The sequence below is a fragment of the Alosa pseudoharengus genome, unplaced genomic scaffold, assembly GCF_046254945.1.
Source record: "Alosa pseudoharengus isolate Yale_2024_CS ecotype anadromous, Long Island Sound unplaced genomic scaffold, YU_APseudo_1.1 YU_APseudo_1.1_scf_18, whole genome shotgun sequence".
NCBI classification, from domain to species: domain Eukaryota; kingdom Metazoa; phylum Chordata; class Actinopteri; order Clupeiformes; family Clupeidae; genus Alosa; species Alosa pseudoharengus.
In genome coordinates this window covers 28601176-28628886 of record NW_027468650.1, presented here as the reverse complement: position 1 = coordinate 28628886, position 27711 = coordinate 28601176, and the positions used below count along the sequence as shown (strand labels likewise).

Below are 27711 nucleotides of genomic sequence, written 5' to 3'. Positions count from 1 at the left end.
CCACCATTTCATTATAACCTCAGCCTGAGGTTTATACATTTTTTCAAATAGTTTCCCATGTGAGCAAGAAAACCCAACACATTTCATCTTGCTCGTATACATGTAAGACGTTGATTCAAACATTCATTTATGACTATATAACGAGTTCACAACATTTTCTGTGTCATGATTAGGGTTGCAAAATTCCGGGAATTTTCATAGTTGGAAACTTTCCATGGGAATTAACGGGAATATACGGAAATTAACAGGAATAAACGGAAATTAATGGGAATAAACTGGGAATTTTTAATATGGCAAGTTAGTCTATAACAGGGAACTTAAATGTAGTGGACAAAACCCCATCTTGCAGCATAATATTAGTTAAAACAACCTGATTTAATGCAATTTCAGTCAAATTTCTACCCTGCACATACGTCAAACCCCATGCACACAGCAATCTGCATAGGCTACTAGACATAAAGTAAACCTATGATGCGTTCATGTGCATTGGGAAAATAAATTCCCAGTGAAAATGTCACCTAATGTGGGAATAACTGGTGTGAAACTGGGGGAAGTTTGCAAACAGAGTTGCCCAGTTATGGGCTTGTCGTCACTTTTGTCCTCATTCAAATGGGTGTACGTCATTTTGCATAAACTGTAATGGGACGATTAATCTGTCTGATTAAGATTGACAATTTATATATAATTTAATCTAGGTTTGGTTTGGTTGGGGTGGTATGTTGTGTCATTATATTTTTATTTGTTTTACCATTTTCTGGGATTCTAACTGAACAAACTGATTGTCAGTAAATTGGATTTTGTTGTTGAGTGGCGTGGTGTATCTTGGGCAGTTCAGTGGTTTCAGTGTTGCTAGCTTAGCACGCTAGTAAACCATAGGCAGAGAATGGAATTCCTGCTAGCATGTTAGCTATCTTTGTATGCTAAGCTAAGCGAAAATACGAACAAACAAATCATATTGCTTATTACGAAACAAAATGTTAATGTCTGTATATGAAACAGTAGGAATTACCAAACATTCCCAGTTAATTCCCATAATTTCCTTTAATTCCATGAAAGTTTCCAATTTGGAATATTTCCAAAATTCCCCAACTTAACTTCCCATGGAAAGTTTCCGGGAGGTTTCCGGAAATTTACCGGAAATTTCCCCCCCCTTTGCAACCCTAGTCATGATCATTTGAAACTGGTTAGACTTAAATAATCCAACCTGCGTTCCTGGCAGACAGGATATTTGAGCCAAAGCTGTCAAATTACACCCCTCCCTTCATGCTCCTGAAACAACATAGTCTGCTAGCTGTTTAACTTTTGGCTTCCATTCTCAGAGCGATGTGTGCAAACACCACTGTTTTAAACTAAGTATTAAGGTGACACCCCTCTGATGAGATGTATTAGTCATACAGAACTAGTGCCAGAGTAGGGTACATTTTCAGATCTATTGTATAAGTATAATTACTGTCATAAACTCTTATGATTATATGCCAGCTTTTAAAGGAAGCCATGCAATGACCAAAGTTCATGCATGCAAGCATTTCTTTGTTATTATTTTATTATTACATTATAATATTTATATTATTCTTTTTTTTAAAAATCACTAGCATGCAGTAAATCAGTATGACGAACGAGCAGATAAGGGAGTAATTTGCTTTACAGGATGTAGTTGTAAAAGGTGACGTAAATCAATCTCCACTTATCCTAACATTCTCATACTTTAAATGCCTTGCAATCCACAAGACATCTATGCTACACACTGACAAAATACTTCTAGGGTATACAATATTGATGCACGTATGGGCCATGAAAATCCATGAAAAGGGTTGTTGGAGATTGGTGACATTATCTGAGGAAGACATCCCATTGGTTAACGTTGAGTGAACCTGAGTGAGCCCAACTTGGTTATGGTTAAGTTTAAAGTTAGGGGTTTGATTTGGTTTTGGTGATCAGTGCCATAATTGTTCAAAAACAATTCTACTGAACAGATGATCTGTTAAGTCTCTGTCGGTAGAGTGTTACCAGTAACATTAATAAATATACAATACTAATTATGTGATCATGGAATTCTCTTTCAGAAAGTTTCAAGAAAATAAAATGAAATGCCTACAATACATTAAAAATTAACAGAATGGACCAGAATTTACTTTTGTGTATCAGGTTAAATTTAGCCCCCGGCTGTGCTTTATAGTCACAGAATTGTTTTTCTGGGCATATACCAGCTTACTCCGAAAAATCGAAAAATCTTAAAGACTTCCAAAGTATACAAAAATGAAAAAGTTGTTTGTGTTTTTTGAAAGTGAGATCGGAAATATTTGTTATATGATTCATAACATTTGGGGATAGGAGTGTTCTTGTTTAGTGAGTCATAGGTATGTTCTCTATTCCCAGCACATTGTCTTTCAAAGGGAACACACTTTTCTCATGGTGGGTAAATAGCCTAGTGTTACTATAGTTTGTAAAAACCTGATTAAGTCTCATCCACCTGTGTACAATCTCAAACTGATAGGCACAGACATACCATGGGAAACCCTTATTTGTGTCATGAACATGGGAACAAGTTTGTGCATATATCAGGCACACTGCTTAATGTTTGTGTTGCCAACCACACAATTAATGAGTCAATCCTGAGTAATATGCTGCATACTTGTGGCAATGGACAAAATGCCACAACTCAAAATGAGCAAACCCCATTGCGGTTTGCCTTAGACTTTCATCATATCATTTAAGTCTTTGAGACTTTGATGTAATGAAGACTTGTGTATGGACAGTATGCTTATCTGTGCAACACTGTCCAAATCTTTCAGGTTCTTCCACATGCCTAGAAGAACATGAAAAAAACACACACAAGAAAGACTGCAACTCTTCTTTAGCACAGTTTATTAAAAACACCACGCATGAAGCATTTAAAAAAATCACCTATGAAAACCAATTAAATGAACTATAGTGTCATGAAAGAGATGCACCTTGCAGTTAAGTCTATAGTCACTGAAAATATATCATGACAATACCATGGTTGTCTGTGATGAAAAAAGTAAGTTTGAATTGCACAGGCCCTTCCTGTTCATACTTTCTGAACATAAGCCAAACTCAAAGCTCATATTTCAACACCATCACCCTTTGTCAGAAAGGCTGGTCCTTTCCCATGACTGTTCAGAACAACACGTGGAAGAAAGTAAAAATCCAGCATCCAGCAAAAATCTGTTGAATAAGATATTGTCATGATAAATAACCAGAACAAGCCCCCTTCTCAGTGGTAATACAAATGTCTGTGAATACTGCAGGAGCAGTAAATTGCCATGATCATTGTTGATGAGAATATCCCCAGTCAGCAGTAGTGAGTAGATAAATGTATGAAAATACAGTGATATTATAGCAAGCTCTAAACTTGTAATAAGCACCAAATAATTTGACGTGTTTTGCTGCTCTTATAGATAGTTACACTAGTTGCATACATATTTTCTGTATGTTGAAAATACTCAAATTTTATGAGAAATCTATAATCATCATTATATCCTATTTTTGCACTTTAATTAGCTCCCAGGCGTTCCATTTATGGCCAAGTTCCCCCCTCCACCACCTCTCCCCAACATTCTAAGTCAATTTTATGCATTATATTGTTGTATAGCATAGTCCATAGGCGTAGCTACGGACGGGCCTGAATGGGCCTAGGCCCGTCTACTTGTCGGTCTTGCCTGTCCGTCCGGGCTTTCCTTCATTTACGTTCACCATCTAAAAAGACCTCTCTCTCTCTAATTGCGAACCCAGGAGGTCTCTTTCTCTCTCTCTCTCTCTAATTGCAAACCCAGGAGGTCTCTTTCTCTCTCTCTCTCTCTAATCGCGAACCGAGGTCTCTTTCTCTCTCTCTCTCCAACGAAGTTTTCATCTTTGCAGTAGGCTTGCCTATATGGCCAATCTGTTTCAATTTGATGTGATGACACACCGAAGCTACAATTATGTAGGCCTAACAGCGTATTGCTGTGATCGAAAGCGTTCAATAAATTCCACTTTTTCATGTCATAAAAGTTACATGCCTATGATAACATTTTACAGTTCCAATAGAGCATCACAGTCCCGCCCACAGGAGATTCCGGAAGTAAGAATTCAATGCAATTTCTCCATTGACAATTCGGGTATAAGCCATAAAAACTTAACTGCACATGGTAGACTCAAAACCAGCTACAGCTGTACTAAGCGATTGTGTATGCTCATAGACGCCAAAAGTTCACGGGGCACTAACCTTGTTTTGAGATAAATGTCTTTTATTCGCGATGTCTTGGATAAGTACTTCATTACCCACAATCCTGAACAATCCCACAGTGATGCCTCTGATTGGTGGAAAGGCCGTTAAGGTCATAGTTTGAAACTTTATCAGCGAAAATTATTGACAAAGATGGCGGAGTCTTTTACTGCCTATGGCGAAATTCTTAATGTGAATAAAAACTTTCTAGACGAACATTGGTACTTGTATCAACAAGGATTGTGGTTTATATATCACACGAACTTAGTCAGGGCCAATACACCATCAAATAGAACACTGGAAATGCTAGTTTGAACACTTAAAGGGACACTCCACCCATTTGCATTAGGCTTTGCATTGTTAGAAACCCAGTCATACTTTTGAATGGTCATGCAACACTCTCTCATTTCCCCCTGAGACGGGAGAAATCCGTATTTACCTCTTTACACTTCCTCCCACAATGATGCAAAAATCGTAATTTTGCGTCATTGTCGGAGAAAGTGTAAGGGGGGTGGATTTCTGTTGAAACTACAAGCGCTAGTTCCCACCCTTTCAACCCTGCCCATAGGGGGTTGGACCTAATGCGCTAACAGACCTATCACAGATCAGTGCCAGTGCTTTTGAATTCACTGGCAGAGAGCTGCAGAGACCTGCAGCAAACATGGCCGAAGGTACCGAATACACAGACGGATGCAATATGGAGGACTGGGATTTTGAAGAAGATATGGTAGAAAAGGATGTTCGTGGCTATCTTTATGAGCCACAATATAGCGACGAGCAGCTGAGGGCTATGGAGGAACAGGAGGCGGCTGAAGCTGCTGCCACAACAGCCGAGACAGACGACCTGCCTGCCGCGGACGAGGAGCCCGCAATGGCTCGAGCTGGGGCGAATTGGTGGTGCCTGTGCTCTAACCGTGCGACAATGGACACAGAACGAGTCTGTCTGCTGCCGAGAATTCCAGCGATGCCAATTTCTTCTGGACGAAATCACGGAATCGGAGGATGACACGGACGTGTGTGTTGTTGATCACCCGAGTTTCGCACCCCATATGGATAGTGGCGTCCTGGAGACCTAGCTACTTTAGAATACCTAAGGTCAACTGGAAACGGCAGCCAAAGCCTACAGGGCCAAATGGACGTCTTTCTGTAAAGTACGTTTATTAAGTGTGCTTGCAAAGCACACTTATTGTTCTTCTTAAGTTTTATTATTATTATTTTTCCCGTCTCCCTAATTTTTTGTCAGCCCTAGCGCCTAGGCCCTTTGAGACAGAGACACCGTTCCAACTTTAAAACGTCCGGTCAGTACCGGTGTAAGTTGGTCGCGAAGATGACGTCAGGTGGGCGTGCCGTTCGTCCGCCATATTGGATTGAACAGAAAGCGAAACTAAATTTTCACAGGTCACAAATTTGGTCCGTACGCCACGAAACTTGACGTACATTATCCTTGGACCAAGCCTCACAAATGTTAGCGGAAGGATTTTTGATTTTCGAAAGCGTTTGCCCGTCACAGCCAAACGAAATCGGCGGCGAAGCTCCGAAACAGGAAGTCGTCCATATCTCAGGAACACTGTCACATATCGATACCAAATTTTGAATATATATGAACTGGGGACTCCAGTGTGAGGGTGCATAGGCAAAAAAAAAAAAAGAAATATTCCAAAAGTTTCCATCATTTGGCAAACCACCCACAGATATTTGGTAACTCACACCATTCACCTTCTATCACAATGCCTTCCATGTATGCACAATGTCTCAGAGCAGACACAATGTCTCCAGGCAACCTTGCCCAATCATGAAATCCTTGTTCTGCCATGGGATAGTAAGACTTACAAACTGAAATAGCAAGGAGAACAGTAGCTATATATAGCTTACATAATAGAGTTGTTTTCACATTGACGGTATTCAAATTAAAATTTTCATTATTGTTACATATCATGATGGGAGAGTATTATTAAAAATGTTACAAGTATGCAAATGCATATGTTTACGGGCATTTAGGTTTTACTGTGTTGTTTTGTTGTAAAGACATGCAAGGCATTCTGGGCCATGTAATAGACAAAGCAGTGGTCGGCAGCGTTAACTTGATTTCCTGTATTAATATGAATAGGTGTTTCTGTAAACCTAGGGACAATAAACAGCTATCTCTGTTACAAAAACAAGCGTCACGTTAATGTTAAATAGCCTACCTATCTGAACGCTAGGTGGCAGCGTTGTATTACATTTCACTAGTGTAGCCTACTTGAAATACGGTGTGAGATTCACAAGTAAGGAAGGTGCAAATATTATGTAATTTATCATGGGAAATTATTGGAAATGTTATTTCTTGTTTATCCTAATTGCAAACCACACACATCCATTCGGAATCACACGTTTCACACATTTAATACTGAAAGACTATCATTTCGTTTATTTGATGTCGCCTAGCAACAGCCTTCAGAGCAAAGATTCTAGAACAGGGCTTCAGAGAGACACGTTTTGAGTTTGTGGCCAAGAACCTAAAATATCGGTTTCCATGTGCTGGATGGTGTGCGTCCTTTATGAAAGTAAGTGTTTTATACAGTTAACGTTACAGACATAATGAGTCATGTTGTAGTGGTCAACATAAATGTGCCCCTTCTGTTATTAGAATGCTAAGCGGAGAAGCATGCTAAGCAGAGATTTAGTATCATTCATTTCTTGTGTGGCTAGCTATAGGGAGGAGATGTATGTTGCTAATTGGGATTTATGTTGTTTAGGTAATGCCATGGTCATTTGATATGAGATGCTTGCACTCGTAACTTCGTCACGTGTAACTTTAGGACTGCTATTTTTTTTTTACTAACAGTAATTCACGAAGCACTTTAGCCCTAAAAGTAGCACCTACGTCTGTGACAGCTTAAAAGAAGTGGCAAGGACTCCTAACGCGATGTTTTGAAATGCGTCTACTATTGTCTACAGGAGCTTCCAATCGCGAGGGAACTTGCATTGTAGGCATAACTAAGGGATGCAATAACACCACCAACAACCAAAACTAGCCTACTCATTGTCAACATGTACATGAAATGTAACGTTTCATGTGAATCAAATTAAAATGTTTTCTTTGCAAACGTAGGCATAGGCGTATGGTGACAGATTAATTTAATAATGCTGCTGTGTGAATCACGGTAATCACGGTGAATGAAGTGGCCACTTCTTAATGGGACCCACTGTATGGAAGTGGGCTAAGTAAAATAGAGATGTTTTCAATAAGATGAGGTTAATCAGAATTCTACGATATGCCCGCTTGACAACGGCTTGACAACAGCAGAGATAGAACTGGCCTTTGGCCATAGCAACCATCCATTTAGAACAACTGGCCTTCATAGCAACCAAAGATCTGAGCTGTGTTGCAATGTGAGGCAAAGTATAGAAAGGTGATGAAACATACAGAGACAGGTCAAGAAATATAGTGCAGTGTAGACAGTAGTATACAGTTGATTTACAGAACGTGGTTTAGAGTAATATGAATTAAATATAAATATTGTAGCGTCGGCGCATAAAGACTGTGTTAGCGTTCTCCACCGAAAGGCATGCTGGGACTCGAGAGCGAACATTTGGGGGGTTTATGTCGTTATTCTCCTTAGTTTTGTGTGTAATGTTAGCGTCTTTATTGTGACATGTTTCCCTTTTAGTTCTCCCTCGTGTGTGATCCTTTTTGTGTGGGAGGCTGCGTCCTCCCCTGTATGTGTAGTGTGTGTGCGTGCTTGACCTGCCCTGTTTGCATTGTGTTCTGTGTCTTGGTCTTGGTCTTGGTCTGTCTGTGTCCCTGCCCTCGTTCCTGAGTAATAAAGCTTGCTCAAAACGTTACATTGGTGTCAGAAGCGACTTTCGAACATGGCCTCCACTCAGCGGGAGCAGCTGGGAGCGGGAGACCTCATCACTGGGTGGAGGCCCACGCAAGAGGATGCAGAGAGAGCCCTTGTAAGGGCTACTAAAAAGCTCGGGGCCTTCTATCGCTACTGCCGACGGAGGAGAGGAGCTTTCGGTTGGAGCTGCCTGCGGCCATGGGAGAAGTTCTTGCCGGAAGAGGAGCCTGAAGAAGCGTTCGCGGAGAGGACGACGATGGCCTGGGCGCTGACTCCACGGCGAGCCGCGACGCGTGAGCAGAGAGGGAGTGCGGCGAGGAAGAGGTTCCTAGACGATGGACGGTTGGCGGAGCCGCTGAGGGCAGCGAACTCACGACGGTGGGGCAGCTTCGACGGAAGGGCCCTCTAGTGTGTGACTGTTTTGGTGTGTGCTTTAACTTTTGGGTGCGTGTGAGGGGCACCGTGCAGTGCTAGGCGCTAGTTCTAGTTGGCCTGTTGGCTGGCGCCTTTTAAAAAAAGAAAAAAAGTTCGTTGTGTGGAGTTCGATAGCACGACCATCTCGGGGGTCGTGCCTTCGCCGAGGCCGCGAAGGAGTGGAACGGGCCGGGAACAGAGCAGTACGGCTCTGCGAGATGGCAACACGAGGAGGGACGCCGAAGACGGTAGCTGCAGCGGGAGAGCTCAGCGCGGTCCGGTTGCTGTGGAGTCGGTGCCTGTCTGTCCCGGTCGGCGACTCGACGGAGCGGAGTGGCGTTGGTGCAGCTTCATCTGGCCCCCCTCGAACCCCGGTGCTTGGTACAGTGTCGACGGTTGTAAGGCCACCTTGGGCCCCGTCTGGAGAGGAGGAGTGCTGTGGTGACACGCCGCGGAAAGTGCAGCCTGAGGGCGGCTGCTGAGAGGGAGCTGGTGACGAGCGGGTCGGCCACGAGGCTGCTAGCACGCCCGTACTGGATTGCTAGCAGCGTGGCGCCCGTTGAGTGAGCTCCTGCGGCGCGTGCACCCCACGTGAGTTGGCGGAACTGTCGCACTGGACTGAGTGGCGGGCGACGCGCGCCGACGCTAGCATGTGGCTACCTCGTGGTCGTTGCCGAGGACGGCAACGGCTTGTTGGGGGAGCTATGTAGCGTCGGCGCATAAAGACTGTGTTAGCGTTCTCCACCGAAAGGCATGCTGGGACTCGAGAGCGAACATTTGGGGGGTTTATGTCGTTATTCTCCTTAGTTTTGTGTGTAATGTTAGCGTCTTTATTGTGACATGTTTCCCTTTTAGTTCTCCCTCGTGTGTGATCCTTTTTGTGTGGGAGGCTGCGTCCTCCCCTGTATGTGTAGTGTGTGTGCGTGCTTGACCTGCCCTGTTTGCATTGTGTTCTGTGTCTTGGTCTTGGTCTTGGTCTGTCTGTGTCCCTGCCCTCGTTCCTGAGTAATAAAGCTTGCTCAAAACGTTACAATATGTACAGTGTATTAGCAGTTATCTCATACAATAAGTAGAATAATGTAGGCTATGTAGATGTAGCGATAACATTATAATAGTAGAAATAATAATATAGATATATGCAGTGTATTAACAGAATATAATAAAACAGAATAAATATGGATATTCAATATGACAAATATATAACAGATATGTACATAACATACAGCTATGTGCCGTGTGGAAACAGTGTCATTGTAGTGCAGAAACAACATTATAAGAGTAGTAAGAATAAGTTAATGTGCAGGATGAATAGTATAAAGATCAGTAGAATAACTGTATAAATGTAATTACAGTAGGCCTATGTACATTTGTAAATAAATAGAAAACTATGGGTGAGAGGGATAAATTAATTTAATTTAATCGTAAAAGTAAATTGCATTCAATTAAATTGGCATTAAAAATCTTTCCAGTAGGCTTTAATGTCACACAAAAAGTACAACCAAAGCTGAGCTTGATCAACTAGAACGTCTAAAGAACCAGAACTTGAGTGTAGTTTTTTGCTGGGTCCCAGGCCATGTTGGTCTGAGGGGAAATGAGAAAGCGGACAATGCTGCTAAGCAAGCCCTCAATGAAGAAGTCACAGAATGTCAAATCCCTGCCCCAGACCTTAAACCTATACTGAAGCAAGGAATGTGAATTTTGGCACATTTTCATGATCCACTGGGTCGTTATGGGCCACACAAAATACGGTGTTGCTAAAATTACTCCTATTGTGGCTATTAGAGACATGCGTTCAGGAGTATCCATCTACATTCAATGAGTTAAGTAAAATACATTCACACACAAAAAAAAACCCATCACTAATGTTGTGGACATTCCTTTATTCTGAGATACATCAATAGGCTCTCAAAACAATCCCAAACAGACATAAGGTCTTTATAGAGCAAATCCATATAGATTATTTGTCAAATAAACCAGTAAAACAGAATTAGGGGATGGAATATATAACATTCACACTCATAGCTCATATTTCTAAAATAAATCAGTGAAAAAGTATCCTGACAAACAAGCAGCATTTTAATGCCTTAGTCATATTTCATAATTTCAAATTTTTCTCTAGGTTACCTGATAGCCCAGTTTGAGAGGTGCAAGACGCGTGACATTATTTATTTTTGCAGCCAATCACTGCTGTTGTTTTATTTTATTGATTTGATTTTAGTCATAGAAGCTAAATTCGAAGGCAGGCCACGGGTAAAAGCCAACGAACCGCATTCACCCCACAAGGCAATAGTTGAATAGAGCTTTTGAGGTATTGCCACTGCTCCAACACTGAAAGGCACTGTTAGAATGCTTGGATCAAGCCAGGTTCAGCATAGCGTATGCCACTGTCCGCTCACGTTGCTGACCGGACCAGGGCAAGCACACTTTCGCAGTTCCCGCCGGAAATGCAGTCTAGTTTTCTTTGTTACTATGTCAAGGAGTAATCTTGCTAACACGCTAACGTGGCATGTTCATTGCACAAATAGCTTGCAGTTATGCTAGCTACTGTGGCACGCTAGGCTATAAGACCATCGCTCACTTTGTGCTCAATGTTTTGTCCAGACAATTTCTTCTAACAGCCTACTGGCACTTTCTTGAGTGGGTCCTACAAGGAGAGAGATTGGGCAGAGGTCGTCATGTCGTGTTACCTGCTTGTGTCGTGCTGGATATCCGCCAGAAATACCCAGCTCCAGACGGCCAGTACTGCGGGCACCAAGACGCGGAGGACGCTCGAGGAGCTATAGTTTCATTGTTTGTATATTGTCATTCAGCAGTTGTATTGTTTGTATATTTAGTTATTTAATTAAATGCTTAAAATGTACGTTGTTGTAGTTCTTTCCTAGTAGTGTTGCTCCAAGTGTATTCTAGTTATTGAACACCCAACATTTCAAAACTGGAACTACCTAGCTACTGTTGCCTCAGATGACAACAGAATGGTGGTCATACCTATAATTTCTATAAATTATGAAGTATTACAAGAATACATTGCATTATGAGCTTGTTGCATATCAGTTACCTCCTTCCAAGTTTATGATACTAAACTTTGTTGAAGGCAGACAGGAGAGCACGAGTGACATTTTGTTTTTAATTCACAAAGAAAGAATTGTCATGAACATCAAAACACACACAAAAATTATCCACACTTTAGAGGTATTGACCCTGTGATTGAGTATTAGGCTTATTCGATCTACGTAATAATCAGGTAATAACGTTCGCAGCGGCCATTTTGTTGATATAGAAAATGCATAGTTGGTTCTATTTAATGCAGCTGTCAATTGACAAGCGCGACAGCGCCGGTATGATCGCTGTAGGCTATTTATTTATTTGTACAAAATTTAACGTGATGGTAGGCCTATGTTGCAATAGGCCTAGGCTACAGGGCAGGCCGTTCTAACAACAGCAATACAGGCCGTTCTAAAAACAGCAAATAGCCCTAGAGTCACCCACTGTCAGAAACATACCTGTCAACTTTTTTCCAGCTGTCTTCCTGTTTTAATATTTTCCCGTAAAATATCCCATATTTTATTACTTTCGTAACATTAGCCCCATCGGACTTGGCCGTCTCTGTACTGTTGTCCTGTACCCCCTGCCCTTCCAACGAAAATATGTTTTTAAAGCATCGTTTTGCTTGCCTGAAGGCGACCTACACAGAACAGTGTGGGAGAGAGCACGATTTGACGCCAATCTCATTAGACCTGGCTTAGCTTCACACCTCGTTTAATTAGTGCAGCAGTTTTGTAGGCCTACGAATTCTTGCTCTCAGCAGAGGGATAGCAACAGAAAGACGAATGTTGAAATTTAACCCGGAAAATCTCCCTTATTTTCGTTGCTCAATGTTGACATGGTCAGAAAATGAGAAAAGAATGAGACTGAGAAGTAGTCAGCGCAGGAGAGACTTGTGGCTACATAGGATAAATAGCCTAGGCCAGTGTTTCCCAAAGTCTGGGTCGCGACCCACGGGTGGGTCGCAGGAGATTTTATTTGGGTCGCCAGCACAATTTATGTTGTGTTATAGGCCTAACTGATACCATTTGTCATTTGATACCAGGAAAGCTAACAGTTTTCTATTAGGATGTAGATTGTTAACTACCAGTCACGGTTTTGTCATAAAAGCTCATGAAACTGGCGCATGAAACTGGGGGACAAACGCATCGCAGAGGCGGTGCCTGAGCATGGATATCTACCTCTCAAAATGAAACCGTTCTGTGGGGGGCCTGCCATGTACCTCGCAGTTGCAAACATTAATACATACCATTAATAGATACCAGTTCCTCAACTTTACCGATTAAAATCTAGTGACCGTGCTGTCAACTAAAGCAGACATCCATAGACCGGACATAAGGCCATTCAATTTGCATAGTTTTGATTGCAGATGCAATCTTTAAAGTTAATAGCAACCTCCTCACATTCTTATTTCTGATTTAAAATTCACAACAGTGCATTAATCTTAGTTTACAATTTAAATGGGCATTTTAAACACTATTCCTCTCGTTTTCTACCTCGCAATATTGCGCAAACGCCTCTTGTTCTGATATAACGACTATACAATATAATATAATACAACAATACAATATAACGACTTGAGTTATTTGCTGTTTACATTGGAATTGACGTCCACAGTGTTATGGACCCATTTGTCTGCAACGCAATGTAGCCTACAACATTTTTTTTTAGAAATAGCCTACAGGAACAGCTTACTATGCTGACGAATGACGACTGCGCAACATGCGAGAATTTCCCCTACTCTCGGATGCGCATTAAAACGTATTTTCAGTAGTCATTTCCAACTTTTCACGCTGATGGTGCTCAAAATGCAACACAACCGTGTTCAAAGCAGAGATCCTATAGCAATGTATGGTTGGGGGAGGCATAGAAAAGTTGGAGAACCTGTGGCCTTAAACAATATTGGTGGTTGCAGGGTAGATTTGAAGTGAAATGGGTCGCGATGGTCTGTCATTTTTAAAAAGTGGGTCGCCAGAAAATAAGTTTGGGAAACACTGGCCTAGGCTAAACTTACAGCCAACTCCTCACATCGCCATTATTATTTGTATTATTAATACTATATTATATTGTCCTCTGTGGGCTTAAGTTAAATACGTTTTAGACAGCGCAGACAGCTGCCCCTATGCAATGCGGAGACATCAGCAGTAGCCTGATGTAGTCGCCTACCGTAGATTACCTTTGGACATATTGCATTTGCATAGATAGCATTGCTAGGTAGGCAATGTTAGCCAACGTTTACAGTAGCCTATAATATATTTATTCATGATGCGCCCTTTTCAGCTTGTCTTAGTGGCACGGCAAGTGGCAAATAGTAGGAACAAACTCAGCGGAGAAAGATATCAGTAGATACTTCTGATTTGTATAGTGTTTTGTTCACTTGGATTTTGGAAATGTTACAGAGAAATATGTTAGCCTTTTCTGCCTCCAGACCATGTAGTTGCATCATAGACAGACAAAAACGATCACTGGCTAACCCACTTTAAACTACTTTAGCAAAGTCCTTGGCTGCAGGTTGTGAGCAACAGGCAAACGCAAGATACAATTGCAGTCCAATGAGATGCAACTTTATTCTCTGCGATCATGGCAATGTTAGACGATGTCGTTGGTGTAACAAATATAAGTTCGCCGACCTTGACTCAGGCGACTTGTCCCCTTCAGCTGCGACGTGTGTCGATGTATGAACAAGACAGGCTATAAACAAATATCGGGGTAATTTACAGTTGACAATAATGACGGATCTTTACTTAATGCTATTAGATATGGGTCCATAAGTTTATTTAGGCTACTTATATTGACGAGATGAAGCCGTTGTGCTCTGCTCAGCTCAAATCTACGCGCTACAGGCGATTGTCACATAGAATAGCCTATAGAACTGGAATGTCATATCAACAATATGGCCGCGGCGGTGTTTGCGAATAAGCCCTATAGTAAGGTGCTCAATGGCAGTGCAAACAGGTAAGGTAGTGCAAGGATAAGGTCAAAAGACCATATAAGACATAGACATAAGGCATGGTAATATTACAAAATATTTGTGAGGAATGGGTTAATGTAGAGCTGACGTCTCAGAAGTGGCTCTTGAATGATGATGCAGCTTTCTTTGACGGCTTTGGGACACGGGCAATGTTAGGTGGAAAAGGAGGTTGTGGTTGGGTGAGTGAAGCGGTTGAGTCCTTGAATGTTATGTTTGGGTAGCGTCTGTTTTCTATGACCTTCTCAATTAGTGTTTGGATGAACTTGGTGGTGTGTGGCTTATAGATTTTCTTGACTATCCATTGCTTTGACTTTTTGCAGAAGACCTGCTTGACGCGTGGTTCTCCTATAAATGACAAGGATTATAATGATTACACAGATGCCTGAATAAAGATTTGACTAGTAGATGTCTCTCCACAGGAATAGAATGAACTTTTCAGCAAAGTATGTATTTTGAGTTAGCTGTGAACATGCTACTTATGGTTATTTTAGTATTTAGAGTACTTGAAAACACACCTGTTGCCGTGGTGGCTTGTTCTCGTGCCACAATGTTCTCATTATGTTCCATGATGGCGAGGTAGGCCCTCTCCCTCGTAGGAGAAGGCCTGGCATTTAGGGAGGTACTTCAGGAGAGCTCTGTGAAAGATCTCCAGTGGCCCTGTGTGAAAAGGAGAATATATAGTACTAATTAAACATGTTCAATAGGATATGTTCAAAACATACAAAGACAGTGACGTCAGGTCCTGATATGCCACCGAGTCCTTCTTCAGCCACATCCTCTTCTGCTCCTCAGCTGTTAGAAGAGCATGGTCACAGTGATGCTGCTTTCCATCCGTGTCAGTCCATCGATGTTCATTGACCACATGGTGTGGAATGCACTTCCACCTGTTTTGTAGTGCCTTTCATCCGTTTCACCAACTTCAAGGGTGCTGGCACTGGTATCAAGGCCAGGTGTACTTGGGCATGGTGACTATAAAACAAACAAGAGGTTTCTTTTCAAACTATATTCCACTAATTTAAATCAGACAGTAGTCTTAGATATACTGAAGATAGGTGTAGTGGTGAAATAAGAGGTGTAGGCTAAACTGCAGTAAGGAAAAGCGCTACTGGATGTTTTTTTAATACATAAGACATTCAGAATATATGATAATGGTGAACATTACTGTTTACAAGTGGTATGGCTACTATTAGTAGATAGTTCCTTGAGTGCATACACACTATTAGGAAGTGCATTGAATGTATTGAGTGGTGGATAAACTATCAAGAGGTGGATAAACTATTTCTGAAATTCAGTGGTGGATAAACTGCATTTACTTGCGATTAGCCTCCACTGCAGCCATGATTAGAGATAATATTATTTAGGCTACTTACAAACTCTTCTTGTAAGTTCAATAACGTTAAAAACATTTGAATAACGTCAGACTAACACAGTAAAACATGGTGGATTTACATCGCTAATAGCAAACTTATGCAGCTTATGCAACACACAATGGACACGATATTCATAACTGTCTAACGTTACATTGCTAACTTTACTTCCTCGTTGCTGACGAGTAGAGTTAGCGAGGCAGCAAGCGACCAAAACATACAAGATATTTACTTTATAAACAGCCAAATCATATGAGATGTGCTGCTTTACAGCAGACGACTATATCAGTGTGTTCTCAGTCAAGAAGTAGAGTCGAGTCAGAAAAACCTTACCTCCAGGCAAATGCGTTTAGCGCAGCTAGCACTGCTAGTTCCAGAAGTTCCTGGCTGTTCGTCGACATCATCTGGCAAGGTAAATATCGACGGAATTGCGGTTTTCACAAGCGCGGATCTCTTCACTCCTAAGGGGTTCTTCTGCCTTGAAATGTAGACTGCACACCGTCAGATGTTTTAGTGCTTCAATGGCTGTGTCCTCTCCGAACTTCGGGTTATTGATAGCCCGTAGCCACTTTTTGCACAACTCCTACTCTTTGGGTAATCTATGAAAATTTACTCCCGTGTATTTTCCTTGTGGTGGCTGAACATCCCGGTAACATGCAAGTGCACACCATTTCGAAACACAAACGAGGAGTAATTCACTAATGAGTTCGCAAACTAAGTCTTCACTAGAAATTGTTTGAAATGATTTCCAGGTAGCGTAGAGTGGAGCTCAACGCTCGAGCCTTGGTTGACAGATTATGGGCGGAGTTGAACAATTGAGTTCGAGAGTGGGAGTGGCCTGCGGAGCTGAGCATTGCAATGCACTATGGGGATTGTTGTCTGCAATCCACAAGCACTAAAAAGTCATTTTCTGCCTTTTCTCGGTCAAGAAGGCACCAAATTAGAAATGTATGCTACTATTCTACTACATATATGACCCACTTTCAACACATATTCATTTCTCCACTGGTGGAATGTCCCTTTAACTTTTCAGGTAGCCGATAGGCTAATCATTAGCCTTTCAGACATTAGAATGTCATTATAATGCTGCTAACATTAGCCTACATGCTGCAACACAGGTATGAAATATATTATGTTTTAGTGACCTTGTTGTTTCTATGAATATGAATTGTTGTTTATATGAAACATCAACTTAGTCGAGGCATAAAAAGCCCTGTATATCCCCATTAAGTACTTAAACCTTTGAACTAGCTAGCTAGCTGATAGCACAGGATGGATGCTACCACCGACTAGACACTGCAGTAAAATGGTTAGCAAACCGTCCATGCCCCCGTGAATATTTCACTGTTTCAAGGATGAAATCAAGAGTGTCCAAAGGGGTGAAAACCACTTTAAATCGGGTCACATTATTGACTGTTGTGTGTCGAGGGTCAGCTTGTGGGTTTTGTAAGGGCCAGCATGAGGGACAAGACCTATCAAACCTACAAAGTTGTGTGGTGAGTTTTGCAGGGAGGTTGGTAATGCTAGTTAACATTAGCTAGGCTACTGTAGCCTTCATACTGTACGAGCCATATAATCAATCATTAACCTAGAAATACTTCTTCGTACATTTAATGAACATTTTGTGTAATAATTCACAGCAAGTTAATAAACTGAATATGGTGGTCCCAGAGTTTCCGCTAGAAAAAAATGGTGCCGGTCAAAGTGACCGGCAGAGGTTTCGTTTTCCGGACATTTTGATGATATGCCGGTCAAATATCCTATTATCCCTTCTTAATTAGTCAAATTGAGGAAAACTGGATACAGGCTATGTAGCTTAAAGAATGACATAATCAGGCTGTATAGAATGCAACATGTTCATTAGCCTAACTTAAACATGCCTAACAAGATCTAGCTAGTATCTTTTCATGGACAGCAAGAGTCCGCTTCGTTCGTTGTTTTAAAAAGGCTACGTTGTTTGTTGCTGCTACCCACGTTATCTCCAGTGGTGACTGTTTAACTTACACAGATGCGCACACACAAGAATGAGCGCTCACACCACTACCCCCTAATGCTATGCCTCTTTATTTGATAACAATAAATTAAGACATGTTTCCTATTCTGGGAAATTTTTTGTTTCTTTTTCTTTCGGCCGCGGTTGAATGATAACGTTTAATTGTGCCAGAAATTATCCGCGGACCAGTAATCGCCTCGTCGAGGAGGCCCTAACCCTGCAGATCATAGACAGAGAACGCATAGGCCTACTGTAGCCTATGCTTTGGGTAAAGAACACTTTGCATGTCCAGTGTACACGGAGAATGACAGTGTCTTGTGGAGCGGCCGCACCCCCCGCAACTCCACTTCCAATGTCACTGATTCCGACAGATACGCCCGACACTTCTTTTTATCTGGTGGTGGTGGAGTTGACTGGACATCTGAGGCTTCAGACGTTACCAATGTATCATCATCCATCGCGTCTGGCCTCTGAAAAAAACTTTTAAGGCTTGTCTGCCTGGGCCTGGCCATGTTTGAACCGCCTCACTCATTTGTTCGTTGTTTAACATGGACGTTTTAAGCGTGCGCTTCATATTTGAAATGCAGCATAGGCTTGTTGCGTTTTGTTTAATAGCTTACTTTTCAAACGAGCCTGTTCATTTAAAAACATAGCCAGAGGACGTATAATATAGGCTTACATATTAAGGCTTATTCTCAAATTCAGATTGCGTTAGGGGACGGGATTATTAGCCAATTTCAATCAGACAATTTGACCGAAGAGATTTAATTTTGTCGGACATTTCATTTTATTTTCCGGCCAATGTCCGGTAATTACCGGACAACGGAAACCCTGGGTGGTCCATGCATCAGGATGGCAGTCAGATATGAAGCACTGCACAATGTTGCTAACGTTAACGTTAACCGGTTTCACACACACGATATAAAATACACGATGGTAAATATAACATTCAATACCAAAACACTATTATTTACACGATTACTCCTGAAATAACTGCTATTAACTATATAAAAATCATTGTTTGGAGGAAAGGGTTCGCGTGCTGTCGCCGCTGTGATCAATCTGATAACGCTGGGTTCATGCAGTTTTGCGCAAGTTTAAAATGTTTAGCCAACTACTGCACCTCACTGGAATGTCATTCCAGAACTTGTCTCCCACATTGCCTTGCGTCACACTTCCCACAGCAGTCAAATAGAGACTGTGAGCATGTAGAGGTGGAAGTAATATCCCATTCCAACTCCCCATCAGATTTCTCATCACCATCAAATTACCTGAAGTTTCCTGCATACAGTCTGCTGCAGATTGTCAGGCTGCTTTTTATTATCCTAAGACCGTCAGTAGCTCACCCAGATAATCTCCAGCCTATTTACTGTCTTTTACTAGCCTAAGACCCTCAGCACTCACTTCAGCACCCACCAACACTTACAGCACCCACAAATCACAGGGCATTTCTACCCTTTTATCTCTACAGAAGGCTCTCTTAAGCAACCTTAATTTTGCACTTCATATTGCAGACCAATGCATGTGCAGTGAGCCATACTGATAGCAGCAACAGGGAACAAAGCACTGACTTTGATTGCAATGATTGTATATGTTCTGGGTCACTTGAAACAGAAATGTTACTGACAGCAGTTTTGAGAACAAGTTAAGACCCAGTAGGCCTCTCCTGGACAACCCAGCAGCCGAATCCATGTCACGGCAGTCGACTGCAGCAGACGACAGGGTGGCTACCACCTGACGGACATCTCCTGCGTACAACACTGCTGCCAAAGCAACCCCCTGACAGACACCTCAACCGGACGACCCAGCAGCCATGGATGCCTTCCAACAGATATCTCCAGCTGATGGCCCCCGGGGGTGTTCAGCTGGACTCAGTGACTCCTATTGTCCAGCCAGCAGCCTTAGCCTCTGTTCAGCCTGAGCCGTGGCAGTGCCACCGACCGAGGCCTTACTGGATCTACCACAAGCTGGCTTAGCCCCCGTCTGGGTTGCAGCAGGCGGGGCGGCTTTTCCTCCTCCTGGTGGTGACGGAAATCAAGCTGCTGCCATCAACCAGCACTCCAAAAATCAATGGCGTGCCTGCTCCACTACCTGGCACAACCTGCTAAAGGAGGCAGTGGGCAGACCAGACGATCAGGAAGCCTCCCTTGTCCAGCCACCCGGGAGGAGCCATAACATCCTGCCCTCTCTCCCACTGTCGGTAAACAAAATCATTGTCCATGTGGGAACAAATGACACAGCCCAAATGACATCAACTCTGAGCCTATCAAAAAGGAATTGAACTAACTTTTTAACTTAAACTTTTCTACAGGAATTTCAAAACTGCACCAAACTCAAATGAAAAACAAACACAATGACTGCGCTTTAACAGTGCATGTAATCAGGCCTTTCCATAACACTTGTAACAGTAATAGGTCTACTCTATTTTTTAATTATAAACTAAACTGTTGGTCATTAAGAAAACCCAATGATTGTGTTGTTGTAGCTTTGTGTAACCCAGACATCAGCAACATAAGGCATTTCATGCATGCGACCAATTACTCCTTCTCGTGGCTGCTGCAGCCAATGAGCCGGCGACGGGAGTTGAACTTGGTTCAACTTTCAAAGCGCAACATAGGCAAACCGTTTGAGTTACTTAGGAACGAGATAGAACTTGTTATGGTCTTAGTGTTGTGATACACTTACCGCTGCCGCTTCGTTAATTCCAGTGTGATCCCCGCCTAACTGTGTGATATAGCCTAGGCCATAGATACAGGTGCTGGTCATATAATTAGAATATCATCAAAAAATTGTTTTTATGTCAGTAATTCCATTCAAAAAGTGAAACTTGTATAATGTATACATTCATTCCACACAGACTGATACATTTCAAGTGTTTATTTCTTTTAATTTTGATGATTATAACTGACAACTAATGAAAGCCCCAAATTCAGTATCTCAGAAAATTTGAATATTGTGAAAAGGTTCAATATTGAACACACGTGATGCCACACTCTAATCAGCAAATTAACACAAAAAAACCTGCAAAGGCCTTTAAATGGTCTCTCAGTCTAGTTCTGTAGGCTACACAATCATGGGGAAGACTGCTGACTTGACAGTTGTCCAAACGACGACTATTGGCACCTTGCACAAGGAGGGCAAGACACAAATGGTCATTGCTAAAGAGGCTGGCTGTTCACAGAGCTCTGTGTCCAAGCACATAAATAGAGAGGCGAAGGGAAGGGAAAGATGTGGTAGAAAAAAAGTGTACAAGCAATAGGGATAACTGCACCCTGGAGAGGATTGTGAAACAAAACCCATTCAAAAATGTGGGGGAGATTCACAAAGAGTGGACTGCAGCTGGAGTCAGTGCTTCAAGAACCACCATGCACAGACGTATGCAAGACATGGGTTTCAGCTGTCGCATTCCTTGTGTCAAGCCACTCTTGAACAAGAGACAGCGTCAGAAGCGTCTCGCCTGGGCTAAAGACAAAAAGGACTGGACAGCTGCTGAGTGGTCCAAAGTTATGTTTCTCTGATGAAAGTAAATTTTGCATTTCCTTTGAAAATCAGAGTCCCAGAGGAAGAGGTACATAATCCATGTTGCTTGAAGTCCAGTGTAAAGTTTCCAGTGATGGTTTGGGGTGTCATGTCATCTGCTGGTGTTGGTCCACTGTGTTTTCTGTGGTCCAAAGTCAACGCAGCCGTCTACCAGGAAGTTTTAGAGCACTTCATGCTTCATGCTGCTGACCAACTTTATGGAGATGCAGATTTCATTTTCCAACAGGACTTGGCACCTGCACACAGTGCCAAAGCTACCAGTACCTGGTTTAAGGACCATGTTATCTCTGTTCTTAATTGGCCAGCAAACTTGCCTGACCATAACCCTATAGAAAATCTATGGGGTTTTGTGAAGAGGAAGATGCGATACGCCAGACCCAACAATGCAGAAGAGCTGAAGGCCACTATCAGAGCAACCTTGACTCTCATAACACCTGAGCAGTGCCACAGACTGATCGACTCCATGCCACGCCGCATTGCTGCAGTAATGACAGGCAAAAGGAGCCCCAACTAAGTATTGAGTGCTGTACATGCTCATACTTTTCATGTTCATACTTTTCAGTGGCCAACATTTCTAAAAAAAACTTTTTTGTATTGGTCTTGTATTGGTCTAATTTTCTGAGATACTGAATTTGGGATTTTTATTAGTTGCCAGTTATAATCATCAAAATGAAGAGAAATAAACATTTGAAATATATCAGTCTGTGTAATGAATGAATATAATATACAAGTTTCACTTTTTGAATGGAATTAATGACATAAATCAGTAATCATAAAATACACCTGCTAGAGATCATAGATCTGCTGAGACCAGTCAGCTAATCGTCCCCAGAGTCAATATCAAACAAGGACATCTGCTCCAATGGCTCCTATATTTTCTACTGCCTTTGATTATTTAAAATAAAAGTTTTTTTTAATAGGCCATATTGATAGTTTTATAGTTTATTTATTCTTTTAAATGTATTTATTTATTATTTTTTTCCTTTATATTCTTTTATATTCCTTTCCACTACACAAACGCTATGTCATCCGTTTGTTCTGTCTGTGTCTTGGGCTATTTCCATTTTATTTGTTTCTGTCTGTGTAAAGCACACTGAATGATGATCATGTATGATAATATATAATAATGTATATCATGTTATACAAATAAATTTGACTTTGACTTTGATGTTGTCTGTGTCTGGCATTAGAGGGTTGCCAGTTGCGTTGTGGAAACTGAAAGCTTTTACCACAGAGATTTTTGGGGGGGCTAATTATCAGAGGTGGACAACTTAAGTAGTCTGTTTCTACCTTAACACAGGGATATCTCTAGCTGGTGTACCTGACTGAAGAGTTATACTGATTTGTATCAGTATACCCGCCATAGAGCCAGGCCTGTATTAGCCACAGTAAGAGTGACTACAGCAAGGTAAGAATACTTTTGCATTAAGTTTGTGTATGCATTGGCGGACAAAAGCCCTCACTTGAAATTGAAAATCTCACTCCAGCTGGCCAAATTGGCAACCCTGGTAGTTGTAGGCTAATCAACTGGCCCGCTTAACTAAGGCAAATAGGTCCTAGCTTGATTGTTTTGCCTTCTCACATGTAAAGTGCTTTAAATAAAGATGTTTGGCAAATAAATTAATGGAGTAGGTCTAAAAGAGTAAATAAATTGAGCACAAATGAACTGTATAGAGCTGGTAAGTCCCGCCCATCCGCTAAACCCCCAGTGGACCTCTAGATTGAAAAATCATCAATGCAAGTGAATGTGAGAAAATAATTATTTTCTGGTCCCGTTTGAATTGTGCCATGAATGTGAACATATGTTGTCTGTGAATTTTTAATATAATTTTTCATGTTACGAGTTTGACAGTATATTATATGATTCTTCGGCTATCAGTTGTGGAAAAGACATAACGAGAAAGACTACATGTCGCCTGTGACGTGAGCTAGCTCTAATCGCTAACATTAACTGAGATGCTAGTTTTTGTAATGGCAGGAATAAACACACATGGTAACAAAAATATTCGAAACATGTCTAGCTTCACTCAACACATTAACACTGATACAGTGTGATTGTAAAGTTGTATGGTTCACTGTGTTCAAAGTCGATCTTAATAACCCTCTACCTCTCGACCAACTGATGGTTGTTATGGGAAACTAGTTAGCTGTCGTCTAGCGGAAAGTTGTAGTCCACAAAGTGCTCTCATACAAAGTTTAACCGCATCAAACTTCTACCCGCTCAATTGTAGCATTCTTTACACGAAAAATTATATTAAAAATTCACAGACAACATATGTTCACATTCATGGCAAAATTCAAACAGGACCAGAAAATAATTATTTTCTCACATTCACTTGCATTAACAATTTTTCAATCTAGAGGTCCAGCGGGGATAGCGGAAAGGGCGGGACTTACCAGCTCTATAGAGAACTGTGTGGCAAATGGATTCTAAATGTTGGCCTAAGAGATGTGAAGAAACTATAGGCCTACCTCCAGTCACTTTTGTATCTAGGCAGGCTAGGACAAGATGACATCCGACCGATATGTCAATCGCAGATCAAACATTTCAAAGACCATGCAATTCCTGAGCAGGTCAACACTCTTATTCAAGTCTATCCATTATCGTCCTCTCCTGATTGGACGGACTCATCGTGAGTAGGCTATCCAGTGTTTTAGGATTGCTTGTGTGTGTGTGTGTTGTGGTGGGGGGCATAACTTTCAAATTGTCTATTTCACGTAGCATGGACTGACGGCAAGCATTTCCTTTTTTTCGTTTTCTCCTCGATAAAAATGCGGACTCGTCCCCTTACTGTCAATGGTCGTCATCCAAGTGTTAGACCTACTTTTCCTGCAGACTTTTCAGAGAGGAGGATGTTATGTTTGGCAAAACGCGAGTGCGACGAAGTGACCGACGAAGTGAAAGTAAGCTGACGCAGGTTAAAGTGATTCAAATGAACACACACAGAGATTACGATTCAACTATTCGACTGGAATATAGGCTGTTTTTAAAACTGTCTTATTTGCACTTCTACCCACGAAATGGACTTGATCTGAAGAGCCGAACATGGCAAACTGTGGTTCTCTACGACTATGAACAGAATCAAAAATGACCAATGGTAAGTAGCCTCCCCATTCTAGATCAAGCAATTTCTGTTACGTACCCTGAGGTCTGGTAGCTATTTAGCAATCGAAATGTTTACTCTCTTTTGATCTATCCCATGAATAAACTCAATAGGCTATAAAATATAAGGACATTTCGATTAATGCGACTTACTTGAGAGTAGAGCCATCAGGACACGTTGCTTCTCCACCACGCACCGGCGACTCTTCCGTCAGTGCTGATAATAGTCTCTGGCGGGACTTTCCAGGGGCTATTTAGTCTATTTGTCTTGTCAAAATGAAACCAAATTCATTTATGGGAAAGGAGAGATCATTTGGAAAGTGAATGTAAAATTCCCAAAAATGTACAAACAAATAAAGCTACTGGAAATGTGGTTTTAGGAGCCAAGTCACCTACGCAATAACTTCGTGTATTGCTGCTTGTTAGCTGCAAACAAATTAGTTAAATTCTCCATGCAAAGTTTGTTGATAAGCTGATTTACAATCAGTTTCCTGTAGAACAATTACATTCCTTCAGCCTGATTCACTCAAAGGTGTTGGGGAAATGACCAGTTGAAAAAAGTCATTTAAAATTTTAGCTTAGCCTTTGCACCTGATGACGCTGTCGAACACTGTTTTGAAAGACTGATTAATTCATACGACGTTAGCGAGGCAGATTGGCTAGAAACCACTCTAGCATAATGTAGCCTACAACTGTCGTCTTTGAATGTCAAATCGCTTCATATTGTTGGACAGAAATATAAACATGTTGCATGAAGTGCGTAGCTTAATGTACCTTTTTTTCCTCAATGCATGTTTATTCGCCTTAAGCATCTTCTGTGCACTCTGGCATGGTCTCTTATTCTACTACCTCTTGGGTTCTGCTGCAAAAGCCAAAAGTCCAAAGAAGAAATGACAAAGGATTATTTATATGTCATCCAAGAACATATGGAGATCATTGTGAGTAGAATGCATTGATTTATATATATATATATATATCTATATTAATAAAGTATCTTTATCAATTTCGAATAATAATAATATATTTCTCCCTTAGCTAAATAAAATTGTCCACGAAATGAATGGAACCTGCAAACAGACCATCAGAAGCGGGAATACAACGGTGGGCTAAATGTTAGACACAGGAATCGCCTATTTGATGCCCTCTGATGGTCATTCAAATTATTACATGTAATATATTTTATTTATAGAGGCTGTCTCATTTGCAGGAGTTGCAGAATGTCTCAACAGCACACATTCTGAACAGAGTCTGTAAACATTCACCGACAAAATTCTGCCCTATGAGTTCTGAAGTGAAGAAGCTCACAGAATTAGTTCATACTTCCTTAGGACCCGGGTGCTCATGCAAAGAAAAGGAACAGCACTCCACTAAGGTAGGCCTGCACGCTAAATGTATCACACTTTCTAAATTGCTGTCGCCCCCCCCCCCAAATTAAACACTTGCCTTTTTTTTTAAACAACTAAACAGCAGCAGGCACGGAGTCCCTGTCCACAATCTCGCTTGCCGAGGAAGAAACTTTGCATACTGAAACACTGGCTGGAGAAGATAAAGGACCTATACAGTCAGTTCAATTCTACTTGAGCGTTGGCTCAGGGCAGCAAGGTGTTGTCATAATGACTCAAAGTTGTAAAAGCTCCAGTGTAACTCTACAGTGCCTCCACTACTCAAGGATAGGGGAAGGACACTTGGACCGAGAGGAGAAAAGAGAGGCCGCGTTTCTCAAGCTTCTGGAGACAAAGGCTGTGAGGATGCACATTACCAGTGTGATTTGATGGATACAGCCTTTCAAGGAGCTTTATTGACTGGATGGAATTTGGTGTAACGGCCGCCATTTTTTGTTTGTTTGTTTGTTTTGGTATATTCCTCTGAGGACCACTCCACCAAGAAAATGCTTTACTATGAATGAAACCAGTGTAGAGACAGCCTAATCTTGCCAGAACCATTCAGGATGGATATCAAGCTTGACTTAAGTTAAGTTGATAAGTTAAGATTGTAACTAAAAGATGTACAATAACAGGAGGGGATGAACACGGCATTACTGAAAAACACATAGCCTACTGTATATAGAGAGAGGTTCAACATATCTGTTCTCATGTTCTATAGTCAGATCACTGTCACACACTACCATGAATGAAGAAGTCCATGTGATTATATTAGAAAAACACATGATGGAGAATGCATTGTGATTAAATGTTCTGTTCTGAAGCAATACACTAGGTCCTACAGTAATTTAAATGGACTCTCCTATAAACAATAAAACATAGCTACCATATAATTATATATATATATATATATATATATATATATATATATATATATATATATATATATATATATATATATATATATATATATATGCAGATTGTGGACCGAATTGAAGGTTTATGAATCCTATCTCAAAGGTGGGGCTGGGGGCATTGCTTCGGATTCCTTAATACAGATTTAAAGGAGAATTCCAGTGATTTTTCATATAAATGTCTGTTACTCGAGGACACTGAGTACTGATGGTACGAGTAAAAACGAAAACAATCGGTTCTACCAAGCTAGAGCTACCAGGTAGCTAGAGTAGTGCTACACTCTGGGGACATGTTCACAAGCCCTGGCATTCCCCCTTACAGGAGAATTGCGTTGTGATATTGACCTAAAGTGTGTTGAAACATGATACCGAGTGTGAACGTATGTCTCATAGCTCATCTCGGCTTGTCCCCTGCACTCGGAAATCTGGCGCTAATAAGTAGTAGCAGTTTCCAGTAGCAGCAACTGGAATCCATGCATTTCCACAGAATTATTTTTGGAATCTGATCCCTTATCATACCTGTTCATTCGTACTCGTCGCTCGACTTATCGTGACTAAATTTAAGATGGCGGCGAACGGTAAACTTCCTGAAGGTACTGTCTGTATAAATTGTCATGTAAATAAACTACCAGTGCTTTTTCAAAGTTCTCAATGTCTCGTTTTAAATGTCAGGGCCCTCGGAAGTCTACCAATGAAGTGTGGAGTTACTTTGAGCCTCGTAAATGGTGTAAAACAGTGATTTATTTGCATGGCTAGGCCAATGCCCGTGGCACCCCCTTTGAAAACCTGTTGGTAGCATCGGCTAACTAGCGCCAGATTTCGGAGTGAAGGGGACAAGCCGAGATGAGCTATGAGACATACGTTCACACTCGGTATCATGCTTCAACACACTTTAGGTCAGTATCACACCGGAATTCTCCTTTAAGGCAAAGTTCA

The 27711-nt window shown here is 41.4% G+C and overlaps 2 long non-coding RNA genes across 6 annotated transcripts; one reads left to right on the top strand and one right to left on the bottom strand.

Annotated features, from left to right (window-relative positions):
- Window positions 1–11573: 11573 nt before the first annotated feature.
- LOC143131295 (uncharacterized) lies at window positions 11574–25342 on the bottom strand. 4 transcript variants are annotated; one of them, XR_012988088.1, is made up of 5 exons: window positions 25254–25342; window positions 24633–24746; window positions 16177–16334; window positions 14992–15445; window positions 11574–14821 (listed from the first exon to the last, which is right to left on the bottom strand). It is a non-coding gene; the product is annotated as an uncharacterized LOC143131295 (long non-coding RNA). The 4 variants fall into 4 exon arrangements; XR_012988089.1 differs by lacking the exon at window positions 25254–25342 and adding an exon at window positions 24876–25168; XR_012988087.1 differs by lacking the exon at window positions 25254–25342 and having other exon boundaries at window positions 24633–25167.
- On the top strand, window positions 23781–26688 carry LOC143131294 (uncharacterized). 2 transcript variants are annotated; one of them, XR_012988085.1, is made up of 7 exons: window positions 23781–24009; window positions 24190–24280; window positions 24415–24474; window positions 25289–25417; window positions 25515–25580; window positions 25687–25851; window positions 25947–26688. It is a non-coding gene; the product is annotated as an uncharacterized LOC143131294 (long non-coding RNA). The 2 variants fall into 2 exon arrangements; XR_012988084.1 differs by lacking the exons at window positions 23781–24009; window positions 24190–24280 and having other exon boundaries at window positions 24304–24474.
- The last annotated feature ends 1023 nt before the right edge of the window (window positions 26689–27711 follow it).